Raw genomic sequence first — 20,501 nt, forward strand, 5'->3', positions numbered from 1 at the left:
TAATGATTTATTAGCTTTCTTGGTTGCTGCAAAATTTCACCCTAAAAGTCCTTTAATGCCATCCCCAAACCTCTCCCCATTTACAAAGAATAACTGTACTTGCCAATATATGTTTTTCACATTGACATGTCATTTACCAATATTAAGGCAAATAGACAGTTAATCTGAAACAAACTTATTTAGAAATTTTTGTCATTCTAGGGATGGAATAAAACCAAGAGGAAGATTTTTAGTTTCCTCTGTCTTTCCTTTTATTATTATTTTTTCCCAATCTTCCTTAGTCTATGTTCAAAGGACTTCTGAGACTACTAATATGACTGTAGTATATTGTTGTTGTTTGTCCTTCATTCTCAAAGAGAACCATGACATCAGGGAGGTGATGCCATGACATGTCATAAATTGGATTTAAGGGAGAGCTATACAAGATCACTTGCCTCACTTTCCCTTCCAAAGCCATTTAGGTCCAGTGGTGAGATATAGATCAAGATAATTATTAGATGTCAATTTTATGACTTGGGGAGTTTTAGCATCTGACTGGTCCATATTTACCTGAATTCAAAGTTGTTCAAGCATAAAACATGACTCTTATAAACACAAAAAATTCCAAATGCAAATGAAAATCACCTCACCCCCTCCACTTTTTTACTCAGAATTTCTGCTTTTCTTTTGAGCTGAGCTGTAATTTTAGATTAGATAAAGAAGAGAAGAAGTTCTGGAGATCAAGAATGTAGACATTGTGACATTGAATTCACACGAAATTTTATAGTGTTATTTGGTAGTGCAGGATGGAGATAATGATGAAATTAGCAGTGGATGCTTGGATCAATTAGTAGCATACTCATTCCTATAATAGTTGTAGTTATTGTCATATATACTATATATATATGTATATATATATATATATATATATATATATATAGTATTAGGAATAGAAGTATTTGCTGTTGTAATAGTAGTGTGTGGTATAGGGAATTTTACGATAAAACTAGCATTCCTGATTTTAAGTGTTGTCTTGCATTTTTGATGGCCATCAGATTCACCCAACTCTCACCTGTAGCTCCAAGATGCTATAGAATAAACAGCAGCCATACCCAGTGAACCATTTCAGCAGATGGGCAAAAACAAAATTAAGGGTAAAGGAGGAGTCTCAAAATTCTTTGGTGAATTGAAAGATTTTACTTCAATTATGTGGAGACTTCAGATTGATGGAATGGATTGATGAGAATAATTTGTTCCAGCATCAATGAAGGTGACTGAAGTATGCACTATGGTGAAACACTTAGATGTGGATTAGATAATAAAGATGTCAAGGTCATGCACTATATTTGGAGCCATCATCAGTTATCTTAACTTTGATTTACCACTAGACTCCAGTGACTGGAGGAGAGAGTGATGCTATCAACTTTGTGCAGCTCTGTCTCACTTAAACCAATTTCTGCACAAATCACAAGACTTCACCCCTACCATTTTTACCATCTTCATCTACCTCAACGTTCTATAATGATAGGCAAGTTATGAAGCAACAGGTATGGATACTTTAGATACTTTAGAAGCTAAATTCACAGTCTTGGATACAGGTGGCCTAGGACATAGGATCATGTTTTCACTGAACTTAAGCAGTAGGATTTGGCAGTCCAATGGATAACAGTGCAACTTTTTTTTTTAAAGAAGTACATTGCTCACTTTCTGATATGAAAATGACCCTAGAAAAGGTGCTCTAAAAGTTGTCTGCTTAATCAACTCAAGCTTACCTACTATGAGAATCCCACTCTGTGGTTAAGCACGCGCAAAAAGATGTTTAAAAACTTTTGCAAAAATGATTCACTCACCATCGGTACATGGAATGTGCACATGCTTATGGACAGCATGAAATCCAATAGACCTGAAAAATGAACATCTCTTGTTGTGACAGAACTCAGCAGGTATTGCATGCAAATAGCAGCTCTAAGTAAAATAAAATTGTCAAAGGAAGACTGACTTCACAAAGTGAAGCTGGATACACATTTTTTTTCTGAAATGATCACAGTGAATGCGAAGGTATTGCAGTCAAAACTAGTCTGGTCAATAATCTTATATGTCTACCAAAAAGTGAATGACAGGCTCAATGCAACGTGATTTTCATCTGAAGTTAAGTGGTATGACACCATCATTAATACATATTCTTTCTCCATAATGAATGCTGATGAGGACAAAAGAAAAAAAATATGAGAATCTGGTGACCCTCATCATCAATGTTGAAATAATTCAAGGTTTTAATTCTGGATAACTTTAGTGCTAGAACAGGCACAGACAACCAGACATGACAGGGAGTCCTTGGGAAGCATGGAGTCAAATAGTCATATTGAAGGCTTATGCATTTCATAGCTTTCTCATCACCAACCCTGTCTTCCATTTATCTAAATGCAATAAAATTTTGTGGATACCCTTGCAGGAAAATTGGCGTTTAATAGATAATGTCATTGTAATGAGAAGAAACAGATAGGATGTGAAAGTGAAAAAGGTTATTTGTGTTACAGAGTGCTGGACTGATTATGAATATATCTCCTCCAGGCTAAATATTTGCATTCAATGAAATTGGTGGCCCTGGACAAGATGACTACCAGTAGACTTAATGTCAACAGATTGGAGCACTTCTCTGAGAAGGAATAGTTGTGCTAATTTGAAGAGAAACCTGAGCCATCACATGATTGGCAACAGCGGAGTAGAAAAAGAATGGGAAGCATTGCATTTATTTATCTAGGCCAGAACATACGTGAACATCAAGATCATTTTGATGAAAATGAATAGAAAGTTCAAAAGCTGTTAAATGAAAAATGAGAACTCCATAGGATTTACCAGCAGGATAGTTCATTGATTTCTAAGAAGCAGCAATTAACTCTTTTAAAAGTAAAGTGCAAGTGAAGCTTAGGGAGATGAAAAATTCTTGGCTCTGTAAGAAGATAGATAGCATTCAATTTTACACTAATAATAGCAACTCAAAGTGTTCTTATGATGCCCTGAAGGCATGTATGGGTCAAAGACCTATGGTATATCTCAACTACTCAGTGATGATGGAGCCAGAATGATTAATAATTAATATATGATTCTGGAGAGATGAGCTGAACATCTCTGTTGTGTTCTTAATAGATTATAATCAATCAATGCTGAAACTATTGACTGTTTATCTCAGGTTGACATCACTCTCTGTAGTTGAACTTTTCAAACAAAGAAGGGCTTTTGGTGTTGATTCTATTCCAGTTGAGATTGACATGGTATGTGTGTGGCAGGTCCGCTTATCCAAAAATCTGACTGAAATTTTATCCCCCAGGAGTTCAAATATGCAGCCATTGTCTACCTCTTTAAAGATAAAGGAAATAGGCATTGCTGCCAAGATCCTTGCTAGAGTTCTCTTTAATGGGCTGATTCTTTACCTGGAAGATGGGTATTTACCTGAAAGACAGTTTAGCTTCAGCAATGGCTGAGGAACAGTTGATAAGTTATTTGCTGATTGACAACTCCAGGAGAAATACCAGAAGTAGAACAAAGATCACAATATTCATAATGTCTGATACTATTAGTTGTGAGGGATTGTGAAAAATTAAGGCAAAATCTGGTTGTCTGAAGAAGTTCATCAGTATTGTTTCTCAGTTGTATGAAAAATGGATGATACTCTTGCATTTTGCCAGTTACCAATGGAGTGAAGCAGGGCTGTGTGCTTGCTACTGTGCTTTTTAGCAAGATGTTTTCATCAATATTGTCTGATGCCTTCAAAAAGGATAAAAATGGCATTAAGGCTAGCTGCTGTATTGATGGTAAATTACTTCACTTGAAAAGGTTACAAGCCAAGATTAAACAGGAGGGAGAGTTGGTGCATGATATTTTTGTTCACAGATGATTGTATATTCAATGCAACCTCTGAGGCTGGGATGTGACAAATTATTCTAGTGCTAATTTTGACCTAGGGGGAAAAAAAAAACAAAAAAACAAACAAAAAAAAAACAACAAGCTTTCCATCATCTTGCCACACATATGTGAAACTATCAGGTATGTCAAATGGAGAAATGTTGACCTTGATTCCAACATAGTGTTGTTATTTGGTATTTTTTAAGAATGAAAGAAAATAACCCAACCAATAGTAGCACCAGCAGGGATATTAGTAATATTGTTTGTATAGAGCTTTAAAGTTTACAATGTGCTTTATAAATATTATTTCTTTTTGTCTTCTCAACAATCCTGGGAGGTAGATGCTACTATTATAATTTACATTTTACAGATGAGAAAAATGAGGCATGTAGGGATTAAATTATTTGCTTAAGATTTACAGGTAATAAATACATGACATAGGCTTTGAATTTAGGCCATCCTGACTACAGGCCAGTAATTTATGCATTGAATAGAGCCGGAATAATAATAACCACTCAAGTTTCTATTGCAGCTGAAGGGTTATATAGTTATTATACAACAGACCTATAGATAAGGCAAATGTTATTATTTTATAAATAAAGAACAGTGTCTGGGGAGGATATGTTATTTGCTTAGTATGATCACACAAGTAAAGGTTTCTAGTGGGATTTGACCTGTGGTCTCTGTACTAGTTCAGTATTCTAACTTCTATAATGCTGCCTCTGAATGGTAGATATAAAAAAAAGATGAATTCTCATAATGGTGGATTTCTACATCATTCTAGTTATACTAAAAAGCAAATATAAATAAAAACAAGAATGAAATGGTAGCAGCAGTAGTGGGAGCAAGACCATGATTGCAATCTGAGAACTGCAATACAGCAGAAATTGCAAAAGATTGGGAGTCAGAAGACTTGGCTTCATGTAATGCGTTGATCTTACTTAATATGTAACCAGAGACAGAATTGTAAACATCTGAGTCTCTGTTTCCTTTGAAAAATATACTCTTTATGTTAGGAGGTTGTGTTGAGGAAGGTGCTTTGTAATCTTCAACCACTAATATTTACTAAGCATCTAATGCACGCAGGGATCGGAATGAGGATCTGGGGGATAAAGTCAAGGTTAGCTAAGGTAAAAGACTATGGTCCTTATGGAGAATATACTCTATAAGACTGTGAGTATAACAGCAGTAATAACAACAGCAGCAAGCAACAAATAAAGGGTTTTCCAAAAGTCATGGTACAGTTTTAACTTTATTCAGTTATAATAAATGTAACAGGCTTATAAATACTTAATAAAAATAAAAAAAACAAATTACTAAAGTTTAAAACTGAATTAAAACATTGGATCACTCTATATGAGTTGTGATGATATTGAAGAGATTCTTGCAAAATGGGTCTGGAGTCAGCACGTTTCCTTTATTTGACAAAAAAATAAAATTAGAAGGCACAATAGCCCAACTTAGATGACCTCAACAGAGAAATCATTTTTTACTGCCTTAAGTATCCTCAATGTACTATTTTTTCCTTTTTTAAAAAAAATTAATTTTATAATTATAACATTTTTGGCAGTGCATATGCATAGGTAATTTTTTTTACAACATTATCCCTTTTACTCCCTTCTGTTCCAAATTTTTCCCTTCCTTCCCTCCACCCCCTACCCTAGATGGCAGGCATTCCCATACATATTAAATATGTTATAGTATATCCTAGGTACAATATATATGTGCAGAACCGAATTTTGTTGTTGTTGTTGTTGCAAAGGAAGAATTGGATTCGGAAGGTAAAAATAATCTGGGGAGAAAAACACAAAATGCTAACAGTTTACACTCATTTCCCAGTGTTCCTTTTCTGGGTGTAGCTGATTCTTTCCATCATTGATCAATTGGAATTGGATTAGCTCTTCTCTATGTTGAAGATATCCACTTCCATCAGAATACATCCTCATACAGTATCATTGTTGAAGTGTATAATGATCTCCTAGTTCTGCTTGTTTCACTCAGCATCAGTTGATGTAAGTCTCTCCAAGCCTCTCTGTATTCCTCCTGTTGATCATTTCTTACAGAACAATAATATTCCATAACATTCATATACCATAATTTACCCAACCATTCTCCAACTGATGGACATCCATTCATCTTCCAGTTTCTAGCTACAACAAAAAGGGCTGCCACAAACACTTTGGCACATACAGGTCCCTTTCCCTTCTTTAGTATTTCTTTGGGATATAAGCCCAGTAGTAGCACTGCTGGATCAAAGGGTATGCACAGTTTGATAACTTTTGGGGCATAATTCCAGATTGCTCTTCAGAATGGTTGGATTCTTTCACAACTCCACCAACAATGCATCAGTGTTCCAGTTTTTCCACAGCCCCTCCAACATTCATCATTATTTGTTCCTGTCATCTTAACCAATCTGACAGGTGTGTAGTAGTATCTCAGAGTTGTCTTAATTTTCATTTCTCTGATCAATACTGATTTGGAACACTCTTTCATATGAGTGGAAATAGTTTCAATTTCATCATCTGAAAATTGTCTGTTCATATCCTTTGACCATTTGTCAATTGGAGAATGGTTTGATTTCTTATAAATTAGAGTCAATTCTCTGTATATTTTAGAGATGAGGCCTTTATCAGAACCTTTAACTGTAAAATGTTTTCCCAATTTGTTACTTCCCTTCTAATCTTGCTTGCATTAATTTTGTTTGTACAAAACTCAATATACTATTGAATGTGAAAGGTAAAGATCATAACATAAAAGGGAATTGATTTTAATTTAGACATCAAGAGCATTCAATAAAATTATGTTATTTTTCAATTCCCTCCAATAGAAAATCTCCTGCTTAGTCAGTAATATGTTTGGTAAAAGTTGAGGAGTTCTAAAATATCATATTGTGTGTTGTCAACTTAAAAAGGTCTACCAAAATTAGAATACACACACACACACATATATACATACACACAAACTGTATGAAGATCAAATAACTTTATGTGATGAATATGGAAATGTGAAAGGACAATTTTCAATACAATTTTTAAAATTATAACAGCCTTATCAAATGAGCAATTATTTCTGCAAAAGTACTACTTCATTAATGTAAGTTATATGTTTCCATGAAGTTCTTTTTAACACTTTTAGGCTAAAGAGATTGCATTGTATAAAGAACATTATACTATATGTCTGAACACTTGGATTTTAGTCTTTCCTGTGATGATGACTGGGCAAATTACTTAAACTTTGAAAACCTTATATTCCTGAGCTACAAAATAGGGATAATAATACCTATTTTTCTGATGTTATAGTTTTGATGGATATAAAGTGAAATGACAGATTTATATTGTGCTTTATTGGTAATTCTAGACATATCAAATATTAAATAATTAACAATGAATTATTTTATTCATGTTAATTATGTTAATAATTAACAATAAAGTATTTTTAAAATGTATATATTTTGTTTATATTTCACTATTTGTGAATGTGTTTTTTCATTCTCTCCCATCTGCAGAATCATTCCTTAACAAGAATAGGAAGAATTTTTAAAAATTCAAAAATTAAAACTCAATTAGGCTGAACAACATATTGACTAAGTATTAAAGAATATATCATGGTCTACACCTAGAGGCATCCACTTCTACAAAGAAAGGAAGAAGGTTTATTTTCTCTTTTCCAGAGTCAATTTTAGTCATTAAAATTACATACTGTTTATTTTTTTGTTGTTTCTATTTAAGATACTGTAATCATTATATATGTATATACTTATACACACACACACACACACACATATATATATATGTATATATACACACACACACATATATATATATATATATATATATATATATATATATATATATATATATATATATATATATATGTAAACACACATATATACATGTGTGTTTATGGAGTTTTTCTATACTTCTCTAAATTCTTCATATTTATCATTTCTTATATTAAGTAATATTCCATCACATCCATATACCACAACAGATTTAGTCATTCCACAATCTATGGACATCTAATTTGTTTCTATTTCTTCACTGCCACAAAGAAGTAATGATATAAATATTCCAGTGTATATGGGATCTTTCTATCTTTGGCTTCTTTGAGGTTTATGCCTTGAAGTGGAATCTCTGAGCTTTAAATGTGTGAATATTTTAGTCACTGTTTAGCATAATTTTAAACTCCTTTCCATAAGAGTTTCTTTCTCTTTTAAGTAGGTGGGGAGTAGAACTGCTTTAAAGAACATAATTTAAGTTGCAAAAAATCTCTAGATGCATCTATCTATGGTATATTGTGATTATGTAGAAACATGCATATACTTGTATGTATATGAATAAATTTATAAACCCAGAAACATACACCAATATTTAATATAGAAATATACATACACATATTCAAAGTACACATACAATATATTTACATATTCATGCATATATTTGTATGGATAACCATATATATTCAAATATACTTTAATATATACACACACATATATATGTGGAAATATATTTTTGTGGATATATATATATATATATATATATACATATAAACAAATATGTGTACATTCCATATATAATACATGATAAGAAGGAAGTCAGTTGTTGAAAGGAAGGTGAATTGGAGTATTTCTAGCAAAGGGTTTTTTTTTTTCATTTCAATACGTTTCCATAAACCCAAGGAAAAGGCATGTATTAATGAATGAATGAGACTGGTACATTGAAAAACAAGCTGAATGATATCATGATGTTTTAGATTTTTCATCCTACTTCTAACTGAGTGAAGTGGGTCAAACCATTTCATCTCCCAGAGCCTCAATTTTACACAAAAGGGTAAGATTATGTATTCTCTGCAATCCCAACGAGTTACGGAGATATGACCAACTATTAAGTATTTAGTACATGTGCACTGTATACTGACAATAAAAGAAAAATGAAATCAAACTTACCTTCAAAGAGTTTATATATTCTGTTGTGGAATACAATATATACATAACAACATGCAAATAAGCCTAAATTATTTTTGGAAAGAAAGAGCTAACAACTGGAATGAATAGGAAAGATATGTAGAAAGCAACACTCAACCCTCCTTTAAAGGAAACTGGAGCTTCTGAGATCTAGATGTTAGGCAGCAATGCAATCCAAGCATGAGGAATAACATAAAATCCATGGTAATGGGAGATTGAATGTCTAAAGTAAGCAACAGTAATAAGTCCTGCTTTGCTAAAATGGAGAATTCATGATAGGCCATAATATATGATAAAATTAGAAATTGCATCTGTAACATACGTAGCATGAGGGCAGCTAGGCGGAGCAGTGGATAGAGCACCTAAAGTCAGAAGGACCTGAGTTCAAATCTGGCCTCAGATACTTGACACTTCCTAGCTATGTGACCCTGGGCAAGTCACTTAACCCCAGCCTCAGGGAAAAAATATGTAATATAGTAAAATAATAGTTTGTGTTTATTATATTGATGTTTGTGTATGAATTTTCTTTTGGTTTTACTTGGTTCACTCAGTTCACATATGACTTTCCATATTTCTTTGAAATTTGCATAAATATGAAAAAATATGATATAAAATCCAGGTTTTGGAGTCACTTTTAATGTCTGTTTGACATTAAGAATTTATATTGGAATCTAGAGATAACAGGGAAAACTGGAAGTTACTAAGGAGCTTTAGATAATTACATGTACTTTGGGAAAATCACTTTAGCAGCTATCTGTCAACCTGAATTAGAATCCAGGTCCTCTTACTTTCTGTAATCTTGGGGAAGTCTTTTTTTAACTATCCAAGATTTTAATGTCTTCTTCTGAGAAGTTTAGATCTTTCTAAGCTGGCCTTTCAGCTAGGATTGAATGAATGAAGTCTTAAGTTTGGAAAATTAAAAAAAAAATTGGTGAGACTAGAAAAAATTGAGCTTGGAGAGGAGTGATATATTCTAGGTTGTGTGGGAAGAAGAGAGAATAAGGATGAATTGGCACAGAATATGAAAGAGCTAGGGAAAACTGATTCAGATCAGATGAAATTTGAATACCATATTTCAGGAGGCTCAGTACACAGGCACCAGGCACTAGGTGCCAGTCATATACATAAAGACCACTATCAATATCTAATGTATCATCTGAGAATTAGCTCTACCTTCCCATGTCTCAACCTCTCCTGCACTTTTCATCTTTATGTAAGACAGCAAGAGCAGGAATAATAAAATCTATATTAAGATAGGGAAAACTTTGTATCCAGATCCAGAAGATTCATAGCAATCCCCTTTGTCTACCACCATGTCATTCTGGGAAAATTAGTACATCTCAATTGCTTCATCTGGAAAATAGGGATAATAACATTGTTTCCATTTACCTCAACAGTCATTGTGAGGATCAAAAGGGATTTGAAAGTACTTTGTAAATTGTTAATGAGAAGTATTAATTCTGAAACTTAGTAAATAGTTTCTAACTTCAGTCCACCACGTTCCATGGAGTGATAAAAATTGTAAAATTAATAGTTAAATAAATTGTGATATATAACAGATTGGACTGTTATTGTAAAAATGAAGGAAAAGGTGGGTTTCAAAGAAATATGGAAAGACATGAATAAATTGAATGAACCAAATAAAGCCAGAATAATTCATACTCTAACAGCAGTATAACAAAAATGAACAATTCTGAAAGACTTAAGAAGGTTTGCCAACCAAATGATCAAACATGAGTTCATAGAACTGATAAAGATGAACATTATCTGCTTTATTAAGGGAGAGATTATGAGCTAATATGAAAAAATAGATTCATTTTTAGACATGACCAATGTAAGAAGTTCTTCCCCTTCCTTCCTTCCTTCCTTCCTTCCTTCCTTCCTTCCTTCCTTCCTTCCTTCCTTCCTTCCTTCCTTCCTTCCTTCCTTCCTTCCTTCCTTCCTTCCTTCCTTCCTTCCTTTCTTCCTCCCTCCTTCCCTCCCTTCCTTTTTTCCTTTCCTTTTTTCCTTTCTTCCATTCTTGGAAGGGAGGAAAGATGGCTACTTGATCATTGAAAAAAAAAAAGAAAATTTAAGAAAAATGAAATTCCAAAATTAAATGGTTGAAGTTTTTGAAGTGTAAGTGGTGAAATAATTTAAAGTTGGGGCAGAAAAAGAGAATGGAAGTCCAGCAAAGATCTTGAATGACCCCTAAGGGTTCTAAGATGCTGAATAAGAGAGAATGTGAGTCCTCCACAGTTTATCATACATGATTAAAGGGTTAAGGCAGTAACTATTAAAAAAATTCTTCAGCACAGTGGAAAGAAAAGTATTATTGGTCACTGGAATAACACCTCTCTCACACTGTTTCTGTAATCAGATTGTGTAACCAGCTGAAACTTGGGCAGTTTTAAAATTTAAACTTCAAGACCTTTTGCCTTATTATATAGCCTTATTTTTGTGAAAGTAATACCTATATCACAATATGATATATATGAAGTTTTTGGTTCTTAATTATAAAATATGCTTTGAATAACTTCCCATTAAATCTCATTTGCTATAAAGACCATAAAGAGATCATTTTTTTAGAATCTTGGTTTCCATACCAAATGATAATAATGATTCTCTGAAATGGAGATACAAGTTTAGTTTTATTTTAAAAGTGTAATTTGCAGTTTTACAATTTTGTTCCCTCATAATAACAGCCTCAGTCACAAATGTGGTGCAAAGGTCAATGGAAAAGCCTGACAAACTAACTGGAAAGCAATTACAGACGTTCTCATTAAGTTTTTTTATATTTATAATAACAATATTTTTGTCCAGTAAAATACTGCCTTTTAATTCAACAACTAACACCAAGGAAACAGAGGAAGTGATAGAGACACACAATGAAGATTTATAAAGCTATTCAGCAGCTCAATGCCAATATTTGCTCCCTTTTGCTAAAAGATGCCAGTTTCTTTCCTCACAGCTCTAAAAGGCAGCATTCAAAAAGGAGGCTCTTTCACATAGAAATGGAATGTATGCTTAATTATATCTTTAAGCTGATGTAGGAAATCACTTTTAGGACTAAGGAGCTGAAGGGCTACTCATATTAATTTAGTATTGCATTTCATGAATTCCTTTTACATTACCATCCTGGATTAAGGTCATGCCTTCATGGACTTTAAAACCCTATTAATCCAAAATCAGCTCTCAAATCAATATGCCTTCTCTGTTATTCTGGATATCGAGCATGATCAGCACAATGTACAGAATTTTAAAAGTGGTTTGAAAAAATGAATTCATTTGAGATTATAGCCCACAATTGAAAATGGAATTTGTAAATGTCATCACTTTTGCTTATTGGAGTTAATGCAAGTGGCAAAAGCCAAGTGAAACCTACCTTTCCTGGGAAATAATATAGTGGAATTCAGGCTATCATTTGATTATCTGAAGTAGTGATTATTATAGATGTTCAAGCAATTCTATTGGCCATAGGCCTAAAGCCAAAAACCAAAGCTAGACACCTTCATTAATAATATATAAGCTACAAATGTTCCATCATAGACCACTGTCTAGTAGGAAGGGCAATGAAAGGTTAGAATATTTAACAGTAGTTATCTATGACTTAGAGATTTAGTATTTAGACTTGTGGAACCTGAAATATTTAAAGTCTTTGAGAAAATTTATTATTTTAGCATGTAATTATTAAAATAAATAAAAATTAATATTAAATGTTATAAAATGAAATAGACTGTTCATATCTAGGAGATCTAATCTACATTGCTTATATACATTCTTAATTTATATAGATGAATTAGGTCCAAAATTGAATAAAAGAAGGACATGAAACAAGGGACTCAGGTTGTATTTTCAATCATTCTAAATTTCTTCCCAATCAAAAACTTCATGTTAGTTTGAAACCATGATAGTGGAAGGAAGGAAGATAACAAATGATTATTAAGCACCTATTATGTGATATTTGGCTCTTGAGTCATTTCAGTTATGTCTGACTTTCTGTGACTCCATTCAGTGTTTTCTTGGGAAAGATATTGGAACTCTTTGCTATGTTCTTCTTCAGCCCATTTATAGATGAAGAAGACAACATTAAGTGACTTGTCCAGGACTTCAGAACTAGTAAGCTTCTGGGGCTAGATTTGAACTCAGGAAAATGAGTCTTGGTTTCAGGCCCAGCACTAACCACTTAGTTTTCCTGAGTGCTAGGATCTGTTAGGTGCTTTACAAATATCATCTTATTTGATTTTCACAATCTTGGGAGGTAGGCACTATTATAATCTCCATTTTTTAATTGACAAAACTGAGGCAGAAAGAGATTAAATGACTTGTCATGGACACATAGTAAGTGTTAAAGACACTAGTGAATATTTGAACTCAGGTCTTTTAACTTCAGTACTTATAATCTATCTAGTATACTATCTACCTTCCTCTACATAAAAGAATAATAATCCAGTGAGTAATGGGAAAAAATACATGGCATATATGAAATAGTTCATTATATTACATTATTATATTATATATATATGTATATGTGGATAAATCATTTAGTCTTTCAGTATCTCAGTTCCTCACATAATTTTGAAAACCTAAAGTACTATAGTTTTTGAAAAATTTAAAATACTTTGTTATTGTTATTGCTGTTATGAAATATTATTGCCCAAATTGTGACATGGGTTTGAAGGATACATTTATTTGGATAAGAACAACAGATTTACAATAAACTGAGCCTAGAATTAAGCAGTAGAAGGGTATTGTCCTAGTTAATATTTGTGAAATTGTCCATGGGTCTAATTATCCCCATGAAAAAGTAGCTCAACATTATAAAAATCTATTTCTTTAACACTAATATTTTCCTATTGACCTCTCATAGTTGTGAATGATGGAATGAGGTGATCTCAAAAAAAAATTAAGATTAAAATTAGTTAAAGAACAATGGAAACTGAAAAAAAATAGGTTTAGTATTGCTCTTATTGATAGCAGACTAACTTAGAAAATCTAATCCTGATCAACTGAAATTTTATGGGCTCCTCCCCCATTTTTAGTAAGTCCTTTGAAAACTGAGTCCTAGATTTTGTGTCTAACACATATTTCACTGTTCTCTTTTGTTGTGTTTTTAATTCTTTTGTTTTAAAAAATGAATATTACTTCAAGGAAGCATATGAAACTTGTAGATTGTAAAGAACTCACTTCAATAACTTAGAGATATTACAGTGGCTGTTGGAGTGCAGAAATCATGTTTCTAAAACTGTTATATCCAAAATGAAAAAGGATTAATCACCTTGAAACTAAAGGAAAATGCGGTTGGTAATGAAAATAACATCAAGAACTGATAAATCCTTAGGAAACCTCCAAAAGCCTTCAGAAAGACCTAAAAATTGAAGAAGTTGTTATTGATTCTTTTACAATGCAAAGCAGAATTCTTGGAGTTAAAAGAACTGAGAGAAGAACATAAATAACAAAACAAAAGCAAAAGTGAAAAAGAATAGATTTAACTATTTCTATGAAGAAAGCCCACTTATTATGGATAAGACAATCCAAAGACTGAAGTGCTAAAGATTGAAATAAGGCAGTACTTACTGATCAACTTTTTCATTCTGGGCCATATAAAAATCATTATTAAAAGAATTCTAGATGAGTCTGTTAAATACAGGAATCCTCATCAGATTGTAAAACATTCATTCCAAAAAGATTTGAGGGAGTTTCTTACTTCTAAGAGGCTAGAATTCTTGTATCCTTTGAGGAAATGTGATAGGCACATTTAATATATATATATATATATATATATATATATATATATATATATACATATATATATATATATATATACATACAGAATATAAAATGTTTCAGTGCCATGAGATTTGTTTAAACCCCACTGAACATCTATGGGCTAAATGAAGGCAAGCTTTGGGGGGGGGGGAAGAACTGTTCAACAAAGTGCAGTTAATATTTAAATTGCTGAAAGAGTGCTTTCCTGATGAAGAATTTAAAAAAAAATGTCAAGACATCTTGAACTCAATTCCAAATAATATAAAACAATTTATTGCAACCAAGTGGGCTAGTAATTATCTCCTGAAAGCTCTTTTCTCTAAGTTGTCATGACACTGGTTCCCTTGGTTCTTCTATCACTCTTCCTCTCCCCTCTACTCCTCTTCCCTCCTTCCTTTCCCTCCTTCCCTTCCCCTCTCTCATACATGTTCTCTTACTTCTTCGGACATTACTTTCATTTTGCTGCATGCCCTTGTTACCCACCTAACACTTGGATCATTATAATAGCCTGGTTGGTTTCCTTGACTTAAGTCTCTTCCCACTTTAGGCTATCCTTTGCTCTAGAAGATCCTTCACTTAGTTAAGATAACTCAATTATCTCTCTATAGTGTGGATCTAATCATATTATACCCCTACTCTTATACCCATGCTCAATAAGCTACAATGATTTCTCTACTACCTTCATGAGCAAATGTAAAATCCTGTTTGACTATTTTTTTTAAATTGAGGCAATTGGAGTTAAATGATTTGTCCAGGGTCACACAACCAGGTAGTGTTAAATGTGCGAGACTAGATTTGAACTCAGGTCTTCCTGAATTCAGGGCTGGTGCTCTATCCTTTGCACCAACTAGCTGCCCCCCGTTTGACTTTTAAAGATCTTTACAAACTTATCCTTTTCTGCTCTTCTAATTATATTATTCCTTATTCCCTTTCACATTCTCTTTGATATAGGGATGCTGTTCCTTGCTAGATATTCCATACTCCAACTATATTACCCTTTATGCCTCCTAGCATTTTCTGCTTCCTGACTTTTCTAAATGTCTTCAACTTCTAGGTAAAATCCCACCTTCTTTCAGAAGACCTTCCTGATACTTCTTAATTTTAAAGTTTTTTTCTCTGTTGATTATTTACCATTTATCCTGCAAGTAGGCTACTTACACATAGTTGTTTTTATATTGTTTCTTCTATTAAATCATGAGCTTGGGAACAGGAATTATTGTTGCCTTTCATGGTACTTGGAACATGGCAAGTACTTAATAAATATTTGTTGACATATCTTTTTTCAAAGATGGAAAGTGGTATAAAGTTTATTAAATAGCAATGATTTTAGCTATAGATATTCTATAATTAATTTTAGTCTGCTGATCACATGGTAAAAAGAAAAAAAACAGATTTTTTGATTGCCTGATGAACTGAAGCTGCCATATAGTCAAGAGGTACTGTTCAATGTTAGCATGGTACTATGTATGCATTAGATGTTTTATGTTTGTTAAGCTAAATTGAACACATTCATGTTCACCAATAGATTGTCTCAGAAACTAAAAGTACAAACTTTTTGAGAGCCCTATCTTATTGATTTTGGATTAAGAAATTATGTCATCTTTTGCTTTAAGCCATCAATCATCTTGTTCCATAAGTTGTTCAAGGGAGAAACAAAGAGTATATTGTTTTGGTCATACACTGAAGGAATCATAGCTATCCTAGCTATTCATAGATTCATAGAAAAAAATTCATCTAATTAAATCCCCTTCATTTTACATTGGGCAACCATGGTCTAAGAAGATAAAGGGATTTCCTTAAAGTAGCACAGGTGGTAATAGAAACAGGATTTGAACTCAGTATTTCTGACTAGAAATATTACAATAAATCATATTAAAACCAACATAAAATAATAGTTCTATACCTGGAAGGGATCTCAAACATCATCTAGTCTAAACCTATTGTTTTACAAATGAAGGAAATGAGAACCAGCAATGTGACTTGCTCAAGGTATTTGCCTCTGTGTCTCTGTCTCTCTTAAAATCTTTCTGTCTCTTTGTATCTCTCTTTGTGTCTCTTTCTGTGTTTCTCTGTCTCTTCTGTCATTGCTTCTGCCTCTCTCTCCTCTCTCTGTCTCTCTGTCTCTCTCTGTCTCTCTCTGTCTCTCTGTCTCTCTGTCTCTCTCTCTCTCTCTCTCTCTCTCTGTCTCTCTCTGTCTCTCTCTCTGTCTCTCTCTGTCTCTGTCTCTCTCTCTCTCTCTCTCTCTCTCTCTCTCTCTCTCTCTCTCTCTCTCTCTCTCTCTCTCCCTCTCCCTCTCCCTCTCCCTCTCTCCCTCTCTCTCTCCCCTCTCTTCCCTTTCTTTCCCCCCCCTCTTCCTCCCCTCTCTCCCCCCTCTCCCTCCTTCTTTCTTTTCCTCTATCACTAAGATATTTCCCAGGTAACTGTAAGTAAAAAGAGTGTAGGACTGGGACTCAGAGAACAGAGGTTTGAAATGTAACTATGTTGCTAATTGCCTGACTGATACTGAGCAAAGTATTTAACCTTCCTGGGCTTCAGTTTTTCCATCTGAAAAACGATTGGGTTTGATTAGATGACCTTGAAGGTCCCTTCCAGTTCTAAATCGATGGTTCTAAAATATAAACTTGCCAGAGCAAACTAAATACATTCTAGATGATCTATTTTGACTGGGACTGTTCTTCAGCTTGCAATCTAGTCCTGCACAGTATGTAGAAATGCAGGCAGTTTTGGAGCTAACAGTCTGGGCCATGGAAAATGCTGGGTTAGATAAGTCAGATGAGGGTATTTCTCAAAAACAACAACAATAAAACAAAACGAACAAAAAACCCCCCAAAAAACAAATACTTGAAGGCTGATCTTTCTAGAGTCAGCTATTTCCCTGAAACCTATGTATTACTTATTCCTGTAATAAGGACAAAAGAGTAGGGACAAGCTGTGGTATTGGAGTGAATTGGGGAGAGTGGGATTGGAATTTGCATGTCAGGAAAAGTAGGAAGTTAAAAACATCTCAAAGAAAGGACTACAAAAAAGCCTACTCTGTCTTAATCAATAATTTTGATTCTTTTCACTGTTGGTACAATCACAAGCTATTCGTTACCTTGATTAATTGAGCACCAGCTTTTGTGTGAAGGAAGGTACTAGATTTTTGGGATACTGCTACAAGATTAAAAAGTTTAAGTTATATCAGGAAGAATACCACCTACATATATGAGGAGCTTTCTGGAGGAACAACAGTTCCTCTCCCCCAAGTACCCAAGGACTATTACCATACCCCACAAAAAGTTGCCTTGTATTTATTTTATTTATATGTATACATTCTCTCTCAATAGATTGTAAGCTCCTTGAAGACAGGGATTGTTTCATTTCTCTTTTTATATACCCAGTGCCTTGGACAGTGTCTGACAAATAGTGATTGTGGTATTTAGTAGATGCTCACTGATAACTGATTGAAATAACTATATACAAACTTTTGCTGATTAGCTTTCTTCTGAAAACTAAATTAAATGGTAATATTATCTATCAGTCAATCAGTCAATCATTTACTCTCCTTCATATCTTTCTGTACATTCATTTGAAGGACAGATTGAAGTCTGGGGACACAGAGAGGAATAGAGTAAGAAAGGATAAGGTAATTCCCATCAACCTTACTATTTGTTCCAGATAGGATGACACAATTGTATTAAATTGAACATTTTACTCTATGATACTCTAATTGTTAAAATTTTCATGTATATTTTATATCAAACCTCTGCCCTCTCCCCTCCAAGATTTTAAAACCTTTGAATATAGGGATAAATTTCTTTTATATTTTGGCACACAACTAGCTGTGTAAATCATAGGACCATGGAGTGCTAAAGGAATTAAGGACAGAAATACTTGTTAGATTTAATTTAATTGAATCAGATAGCCTAATACTCAGAGGTGTGCACCCCAAGTGACTTAGCATGTGATTCTCTGGTTTCTGAATTAAGCTGTCCTTATTACTAAGAATGGTCCTGGCACTTGTAGATTCAGCGATTCCACAATTTAATTTCCTTCTATTTATCTACTAGTGACCTCAACAACTGCAACCTTGCAAACCCTGTAATCCCAGATGGTGCCTGTGTGGGGGTAGGGATGGAAGTATAAGACATAACAAAAAGTCCACAAGAAGGACCAAAAATGTCACATTAAAATTTGAATCTATATGCTGATGTATAAGGTGAGAGATGCATGAATAGGGAGTAAAGAAAGATCTGGAGAGAAAGTATTAGTACTTTTTGAAAGACTTTAACTGGTTGTTTTGGTGTTTATAATGGGCAAGTTTACAGCTAAGTATCCTGGAATCATGCTGTTAAGTAATTGATCCATAAGTGAATTCTTTTAACTATGGCTGTGGTAAATGCTACAACACTTCTTTTAAATATATTTATATTCTTTTGGTTATTATCATATTTCAAAATCCATTCCAGTTTCTCATAATTAATTGCAAATACTTTCACCTTTGTTCACTGCAGAAAAATGTTTCTAAAGTTTTTTTTTTTATATATTTCTATTCCTGAAGCTCTTTCAGAATACCTATTGAAGAGAGTTTCTTTTTAAAGAAGTTTGTTGAACATTGTATGGATGTCAACACAACTATGTGTTTTCACCATGGTATGAAGTCAGAACAGTGCAACAAATCTTTCACTGTGCTAACTCACTGGAAGTAAAAGGCCCTTTCATAGAAAAAGCCTTGGATAATCATGGTTTTTCAGAATATGTATGCATGACCACACAAGCTTGTACCTTTCAATTTTTATTATACAGCATTATATTATTCTATTGCTGTTGAGCTTTTGTATGGAACATTAAGCATTTGGACTTATCTTCATTGAAAACATCTTATTCTTTTGAATATACACATATTTATTATATTATACTATTTAGATTCTAGCCAAAGGTTAGATTCAACTCCTGGATTTTAATAAGAATTTCTCAATAATTCACATAACATTAATGCAAAAATTCTAGGAGTGACAGTCTACAATGGATATATATACATATATATATATATATATGTGTGTGTGTGTGTGTGTATTTTTGTGTTTGCATGGTCATACCTACAGAGAATTTTGGGTAGCCAATTTTGACAAGCCAAAATACTTGGTATTAACTTTTGGATTATTTGTCAACATTTTTTATACCTAAGTGATTCATATAATAGATAGGAATATATTGGAGAATATGGGTGTCCAGAGAACTAGCATTTCTGGTGTGAGGGCTTGCTAAGCCCTTTCAAGAATTCCTCATCCACCTTTGGTGTCCATCTTTACCCAACTCTCACACATGGTTCCAATAAACTGTAGCATGTACAACAGCCACACCACAGACCAAGTTGAAGGTAACCGACAGCCTCAGATGCTTTGGTGATTGGAATGTCTACCCCAATCAGGTGAAGGTTTTCCTCAGCTGAATGGAGAAGAATTATTTCTTCCAATGGGCACAAATTTGGTTGAAGCAAGTGCTGTGGACTGCTTGGTCAGGTATTAAGGACACCAAGGTCATCCACTGCATCCTTGGTCATCACTAGTTGTCCTGATTTTTGTCTTGCCACTGGACTTCAGTGACTCAGGGAGAGAGCGAGGAGAGCGAGGCTGAAGACTTTGTGAAGTTCTGTCTCACTTGAATTCATGCCCAAGTCATCAATTATGATGTCATTGGTGCTCTTAAACAAAAAGATGGACAACAACAATGAATATATCTATGCATCTATTTATGTGAGTGTGTGCACATTGAGACAGACATATATAGGTGTGTGTAAGTATACATACATATATCTGTATTTATGTCTATATAGCAAGATATATATATATATATATATATATATATATCAAAAGGTAATATAGATATAGATATATGGATGCATGTATGTATGTATATATATATATGT

General features: G+C 33.5%; 1 protein-coding gene across 4 annotated transcripts in view; it reads right to left on the reverse strand.

Annotated features, from left to right (window-relative positions):
- Positions 1-20,501, reverse strand: part of CDH20 (cadherin 20) — a 274,337-nt gene that overhangs the window by 147,123 nt on the left and 106,713 nt on the right. Inside the window, exon 2 of one of the 4 annotated variants that reach the window (XM_074279061.1) lies at positions 1,830-1,882. The exons of the other annotated variants lie outside the window; for them this stretch is intronic. The gene's annotated coding sequence lies outside the window, so the exon portion shown is untranslated. The remainder of the gene's footprint in view (positions 1-1,829; positions 1,883-20,501) is intronic. 4 annotated transcript variants of the gene reach the window in all.

This window comes from Sminthopsis crassicaudata, chromosome 1, assembly GCF_048593235.1.
Source record: "Sminthopsis crassicaudata isolate SCR6 chromosome 1, ASM4859323v1, whole genome shotgun sequence".
Lineage (NCBI taxonomy): Eukaryota > Metazoa > Chordata > Mammalia > Dasyuromorphia > Dasyuridae > Sminthopsis > Sminthopsis crassicaudata.